A 7500-nucleotide genomic window follows, 5' to 3' on the forward strand; every position below is an offset into this window, starting at 1 on the left:
GAAATAGATCAGTCTTTAGGTCTACAGCAGGACACAGCACAGTCTGAGTCAATCGTCATTCCTCACACATGACAATGAAGACAGTGCTTGATTACCCATTAAAGGGTTATGGACAAATAGTTTGATAAATCCTGGCATAGAGTGAGTGTAGCCTATTTTCGATCTATTAGGCCTACCTTTCCAGAACATGAGCACTATAGGGATGTATAATCTGATAACTTTAAACTATGTCTAGTTTCATTAGGTCGTCCTTAGACGAGCTTGACAGCGAAGTCTCCAATCATCTCGGTCTTCCATACATCCAGCCAGTTCCGCAGAACGCTCCACTCCTGCATCCCTCCTCAGTACCTCCACGTATGTTGGTGTGGGACGTCCTCTTAATCGGTGCCCGTGTGTCGGCTCCCAGAGCACCAGCTTGCTGGCTGGGAGTTTATGGTGTCTGTGGCAGTGGCCAGCAAGTTTCATCCTCCTGGATGCCACTTTCTCACTCAGCTTTGGTAGCCCCCCCATATAGATGCTTGTTGGAAACATGCTCGTTCTGGTTGACATTTAGTACCACACACAGCATTCTGGTGTAGCACCCATCCAGAGACTTCTGCAGGGTGGGCTTCAGGGTCCAAGTTTCACAGCCGTATAGGAGGACAGACTCCACAGTCGCATGGAAGAAGCTCAGTTTGATGTGTCGAGGGAGATTGGAGTTCCACACACTATTCATGACATTCAGGGCCCTCCATGCCAGCGCTTTTCTCACCTTAAGGTCCTGTTCTGATGAGTTGACCCAGGAACCCAGGTATTTGAAGTCGCTAACTTCTGCCAGAGCATTGCCCCCTGCTGTCTTGAGAGGTGGGTGGTCCAGGGGGGTGTTGTAAGTGATTGCCTCAGTCTTCTTTGCATTCAACCTGAGGCCAACCCTAGCACAGTCTGCCTCTACTCCTGTGCCTGCTCCACACGGTTGGACATCAGACAGATGTCATCTGCATAGTCCAGGACTACAGCAGGGTTTCTTCTATTTGCCCATAGCTGGGACAGTGGTTGGCAGGAGCCAGGATGTGTCCACACACGGGTGGGCCTGCGCGCCTTGCCTCTGGGCCCTACTGTTGCTCCGAGATCCCCTACAGTTTTGCCTGTGACCGCGAGGTACCCAGTTACCATGTGTGGTCGCGGGGAGGAACTGTAGGAGTCTTGGCGGTTTTGCGTGGACGTTGGCGGCTTTAAAATTGTCAACGTCTACAAGTCTCCACCCTTGTGAATCACACCAGCGTATCACCCAGTCTTCCCTCACCCCTGCCTCTACGCTGGCAACTTCAACTGCCAGCACGAGGACTGGGGGTACAGCACCAATACATCCAATGGAGAAAACCTGGCTGCTTGGGCAGCTAACAACAACCTGGCCCTATTGTACGATCCCAAGGGTGCAGCCAGCTTTGTCTCACTTTGTGTCACTGGAAAACTGGTACGAATCCTGACTTGGCCTTCGCGAGCATCAGCGCTGACAACCGGCTCTGTGATAGACGCGTGCTAGGAAAGTTCCCGCGGTCCCAACATCGACCATCGCTGATTACCATGTCTAAATTCGTGGACCTCATACCGAGCAAGCCGGTGAAGTGATGGAACTTGCGAAAGGCCAACTGGAAACGCTACCGCCTCCTTACCCATAGATCCACGAGGTGCCTTCCACCACCCAACAACAACAACGTGGACGAGGCGTACCGGGAACTCTGCGGCATTCTGGTGAAAGCGGCCAAAAAATCCATCCCACGCAGATGTCGCAATAGCTACAAACCGTGTTGGGATGCGGAGTGTGAGAGTCTCTACTGTGCCTTTCTCCGGGCTCCCCCAGGAGCTGAGTCAGACAGACTTGCCTCAGCCCTGCTGTCTAGACTCAGCCGAAGGAGACAAGACACTCAGACAGGACACTCCCCCCGTCACTGCCCCATCTCTGCAAACAAAATTGCATCACAATTTGTGAAAAGTGGGACATACGAGGGCAAAGACCGCGAATCGTCACGTCTCATGGCAAAAGAAGTGTCTGACCTCTGGAAGGCCGTAACTCCTAGCGGCGGTAACATCTCCGGTGAATTCACACCGGAGGAGTTCGCTGCTGCCCTCCAGCATGTAAAGCCAGGGAAAGCCCCAGGACCTGATTCTATCTGCCCGGAGCTTATACTCCATGCACCATGCCTGCCTTGAAGTCATGGTTAAGAGCGTTCCTCTCTTCCTGCTTGTGCCAACTCAAGATCCCAAAAATCTGGAGAAGAGCCCTAGTTGTCGCGATCCCTAAGCCGAACAAGCCTGAGGGGGACCCCAAGAGTTACCACCCCATCTCTCTGTTATGTATCCCCTTCAAGATCCTCGAGCGTCTCATCTACGCCCGCGTCGAACCAATCATCGACCCACTGCTCCCACAGGAGCTGGCAGGGTTCGAACGCGGGAGATCGACCGTAGATCAAGTCACTTTGATGACTCAAGACATCGAGGACAGCTTTTCGGCAAAAATGAAGGCCGGAGCCATCTTTATAGACCTGACGGCTGCCTACGACACCGTATGGCATCGCGGCCTCACCTGCAAGCTGCTCTGCCTGCTGCCGGACAGGCACATGGCCAGCATGATCATGGAGTTTGTCCGAAACCGCAGCTTCACTCTCACCACCGGTAGCGGACAGCAAAGTAGGTTGTGATGCCTTAAGATCCCCCAGGGATCTGTCCTGGCCCCCCTCCTCTATAACATCTACACCTACGACCTGCCGACCACGGTCTCCAGGAAGTATGCCTATGCAGACGACCTTGCACTGGTATACTCAGCTGGAGACTGGCAGGCTGTGGAGGAGACACTGAGCAAGGACATGCAGACACTGGCGGCATACCTCCGGAAATGGAGATTGAAGCTCAGCAAGGCAAAGACGGTGTCGGCGGCCTTCCACCTTAACAACAAGGAAGCCAAACGTGAGCTCCGAGTGCACCCGGTAGACGGTACACTCCTGCCATACAGTGCCAAACCAACCTATCTCGGCGTGACATTGGACAGGTCGCTCGCGTTCCGCAAACACCTCGTGTCACTGCGTAAGATGTTAACAGCACATGTGGCATTGATGAGGCGACTGGTCCGATCAGGCTGGGGCGCTGGCGCAAAAACACTGCGTACGACAGCCCTAGCCCTGGTCTACTCGACCAGTGAATATTGCGCACCGGTCTAGTGTCGCAGCGCTCACACCCGCCTCATCGACCCGCCTATCAACGAAGCCTTGCGCATTGTGAGAGGATGCCTGCATCCCACTCCTGTGGACAACCTTCCCATCCTCGCAGGCATCCAGCCCGCTGGCCTCCCACAGGAACCACAGCATGTCTCGCCTGCCGGGCCGTGGAGCCTAACCACCTGTTCCACGACAGGCTCACTTCAACAGTGGAGCCTCCCCAGCATCTCAAGTCGAGACATCCTTTTGTGCCTGCCGCACGGGATATCCTGCAGCAATGCAGAGACCTTAACATCAGCGAGGCAGGATGGGCAGACCGCATCTGGCGTGAGGAGTGGGAGGCAAACACCTCCAGACTCCATGATTTCATCCTGGCTGCTGGTCCTTCTCCTCCCGGGATGGACTTACCCAGATCAGTGTGGGTAAAGCTTAACCGCCTCCGGACCGGCATCGGACGCTTCTGCTCATCGATGCACAGATGGGGCTTGGTATCCTGTGCGGCGTACGAGTGTGGTGCTGAGGAACAAACCGCAGACCATGTCATCCAGGACTGTCCAACATATCGGACACCCAACGGAATGCATGGCCTGACGGTTTTGGATGACGAAACGGTGACATGGCTCCTGGAGGTGTGCCCGAATATATAGCCTGGGTGACCCCTCACCCAGGCTCGGGGCCGAGGGGCTATCCTTTTACCACCCCGAGCCTGGGGGGAGAGAGGACAATAACAACTATCCCAAACAATGATGATGAAGAAGTAGGGGATAGCCTGCATTTTAATTTCCATTATCTTCCGAGGTAAATAGCCTATAAATTATTATCATACACTAGGCTATGTAGGCCTACACACCAGAATGCACGACTCGGGAGACCGATCCGAACAAGGTTGCATACAAAACAAAACATGCATGCTTATCAAAAATGGCGAACAGGGCTTACTTCTAACAACTGACCATACAAGGAACAACATAGGGGATTGCCTACATTTTAATTTCCATTATTATCTTCCGAGTTAAATACAAATGATTAGCCTACACAAGGGCTAGGCTATGTAGCTTAGCCTACGCACCCGAATGCACGAGTCGGAAGACTGATCAGAACAAGGTAAACAAACAAATGCTTATAAAAAAAAAAATTGCAAACAGACAAGTGCTTACTTCTAACATCTGATCATACAAGTAACAGCATAGGGGATAGCCTACATTTTAATTATTATTATTATTATTATTATTATTATTATTGTCTTCGGACATGCAACTTGAATTGCATTCTTTGCGAGTGAAAATGAGCGGACCCGGTAGTCATTCACATCCGGATATCACTGCGACCTGGAAGTCATGCGCCCTCGTGAGCCTCCGATCTAATGAGGATTGCACCCATCCCTCCCAACCCCCCCCCCCCCCCCCCCCTCCCCCAGGGGCATAGATTCACTTTTATTCCCATGGTTTTTTTCACCTCAAAGGGGCCCCTGGCCTGTCTGTCAATCAAAAATATGTTTCTAATAATATATTAATTAAAATAGCCTATTGAATTTATATTAATTTGTACCAATTGAAACATATACTGAAGCTGTGATATACTGGAGCTATATAAACTTATTTCTAAGAACGAGGACCAGGGATAACAAAAGACGTGTTCTTCATTATAAGAACGAGACCAGACTAAACATGACACAGCACTTCCAGGTATCAACTGCAGTTACGTAGTCACCAGTAGTAGGTGCTAAAACTCCACAACAAATAGTATAGCCATACTAATGTACAGTAAAGAGCCATACTAATGTACAGTAAAGAGCCATGCTAATGTACAGTAAAGAGCCATACTAATGTACAGTAAAGAGCCATGCTAATGTACAGTAAAGAGCCATACTAATGTACAGTAAAGAGCCATGCTAATGTACAGTAAAGAGCCATACTAATGTACAGTAAAGACAAATGACTAGGCTCAATATATGGTATTTTCACTCAATTTGCTCAGAGGCAACATGTCATGGTGAAGGCTATAAGCCTAATAATCCAATGTAGGCTACTCAAAAAAAAAGTTTAACACATGAAAAAAGGCATAAAAATATTTAAAAGTAGGCTATTATTGGAATGTGTAGACTATCTGAACTGTGTTCTTCTTTTCTTCATCTTTGCAAAAGTTTCAATTCCATTGCTGAAGTCCACCCTCTCAGTCATTTCTCTCTCGATAAAACGTATTGCCAGATTTGAGAGACGGTTCTCACTCATTAAAGACCGCAGATATGTTTTAATTAGTTTAAGACGACTGAAAGTGTGCTCTGCCTGTGCACAGCTTATGGGAATAGTGAGATAGATCTGATATAAAGAAGGTCCTCGTCGTCACTGCTGTCATTATCAGGACCCCTCAGATCCCCTCTTCATGCACCTGCTGGGACGTTGTTGTTGGCTCTTCACAGTCGGGGCTGTCTGCGGTCCCGCTGCTCCGCTAACGATAGTTGTAGCTACAGTAGCATTGTAGTTGTCAGGCTGCTCATCCTCCTCACTTTCTGACTCTATCTCTGTGGTTCTTTGTTCAGTAGGCTTGGTTCTAATGAAAGGCATTTTGCAGCTGCAGCATGGGAGGCCCTTTTTATCCTCTCTTTTATCTTAAGAGCAGCAGATTTATTTAGTTTCTCCATTTTTTATGTCACTTCAATATAAGTTGAGAGCGTAAGGTAACGTAAGGGCCTAGCCTACGATAGCCTAGAAAGTGCATTAGGCTATTAGAATTGTTTGAATGTGCAAAATGTGGATAGGGACATATAGCCTAACAGAATTGTTCAGTGTAATTATTCATTGATGTTATTGATTTTACATGTAGGCTAGGCTTCTTATTTACCCCATTAATAGCCCTGCTTTCATGTGCTTCAATCGTTGAACTCAACCCGCCCGCCTTTTTTTCCCGCCGCAGTATGTCCTCTAGGGCGCTCATGGGTCACGCAGAACCCACGCACCCTATGCAAATTAGGCTACCCCCCCCCATTTATCCAACTGTCCCCAGGTCCTTATCTAATATCTGTCCTTAGAATAACTCTGAGGACTTTCTCCTCAGAGCAACTCCCTCCTATCTTCCTCCAACAGCCCGCCCACCAGCCTCTTATTACAGGCCTCCTCCCAGGAGAGGAGAGGACAGGGAGACTGGGAGTCCACTGCTCCCACTGGTGGGACTTGGCACACTCCATGTTCCCACACACCCTCCCTAATCCCTCACAACCAGGACTCTCAACCATCTCCCGACATCCTGCCCATAAAAATAGGATCGGAGATAAATAGGATAGGAGAATTAACATTTTGGGACGAGAGTTGGACAAAAACTAAACTTTCTAAAGTTGTAATGAACTGCGATGAAAATGAAACTGACTGCATGTTTAGGGTAGCATGCAGAGTTCTTATTAAACATCCTTGAGAACACACACACCAATCACTAACAGTTACTAAATATACACCTGTGAACTAAGTAGCTTGACCTACAAACTGATACTAAGTAACGTTATCTAGACGCGAAATCCTGTTAGACGCCTGTCACCACCGGTATTGACGAATGGTAGTGTAGAAAAACAAAAGAAGGCACAGTCCACATTCATTTCAGGACGACTTAGATTGGATGTCGGGATGGTCCCGGGAGGATGGGGAAAAATGTTAGTTAGGAGCCCTGCTCACAACCCTCCCACAACTTTCCTACAACCCTCCTACAATCTTCCAACAATCATCCTAGAACCTTCCAGCAATCCACCTACAACTCTCCCACAACCTTCCCACAGCATCCCACAACTCCTACAACCTTCCAGCAGCCCTTCCACAACTTTCCCACAACCCTCTCACAACCTTCCAAAAACTCTCTCACAACCTTCCAACAACTCTCCCACAACCTTCCAACAGCCCTCCTACTACCATCCCACAACCCTCTCGCAATCTTCCCACAACCCTCTCACAACCTTGCAACAACCTTCTCACAATCTTCCCACAACCCTCTCACAACCTTGCAACAACCTTGCCACAACCCTCTCACAACCTTGCAACAACCTTTCAACAACCTTTCCAACAACCCTTCTACAACTGTTCCACAACCCTCTGACAACAGACAGTGACACAGGGAGGAGAGGCCAATAACTAGTAGCCTGGAAGCCAGACTTCCTTGCAATTTTTTTAAAAATAAAATCCCTTTTGTGATACAGTCTGGACTTCTAGCCGTCCAGAACGATTTCAGTGGGCGTTTGCCAAATCCAGTTGTAAGAACGGCGAAGACGTCTTTTCCACCGAGAAACTCACTACTGCGTACTCTTGTTCTTGTATAATTGTTGTTATTG

General features: G+C 49.0%; 1 protein-coding gene across 1 annotated transcript in view; it reads left to right on the forward strand.

Moving 5' to 3' along the window:
- pgm5 (phosphoglucomutase 5) overlaps positions 1-7500 on the forward strand; it is a gene marked incomplete at both ends in the record, with an annotated part of 34389 nt that overhangs the window by 18308 nt on the left and 8581 nt on the right. The window lies entirely within an intron of this gene.

This window comes from Borostomias antarcticus, assembly GCF_949987555.1.
Source record: "Borostomias antarcticus genome assembly, chromosome: 23".
NCBI lineage: Eukaryota > Metazoa > Chordata > Actinopteri > Stomiiformes > Stomiidae > Borostomias > Borostomias antarcticus.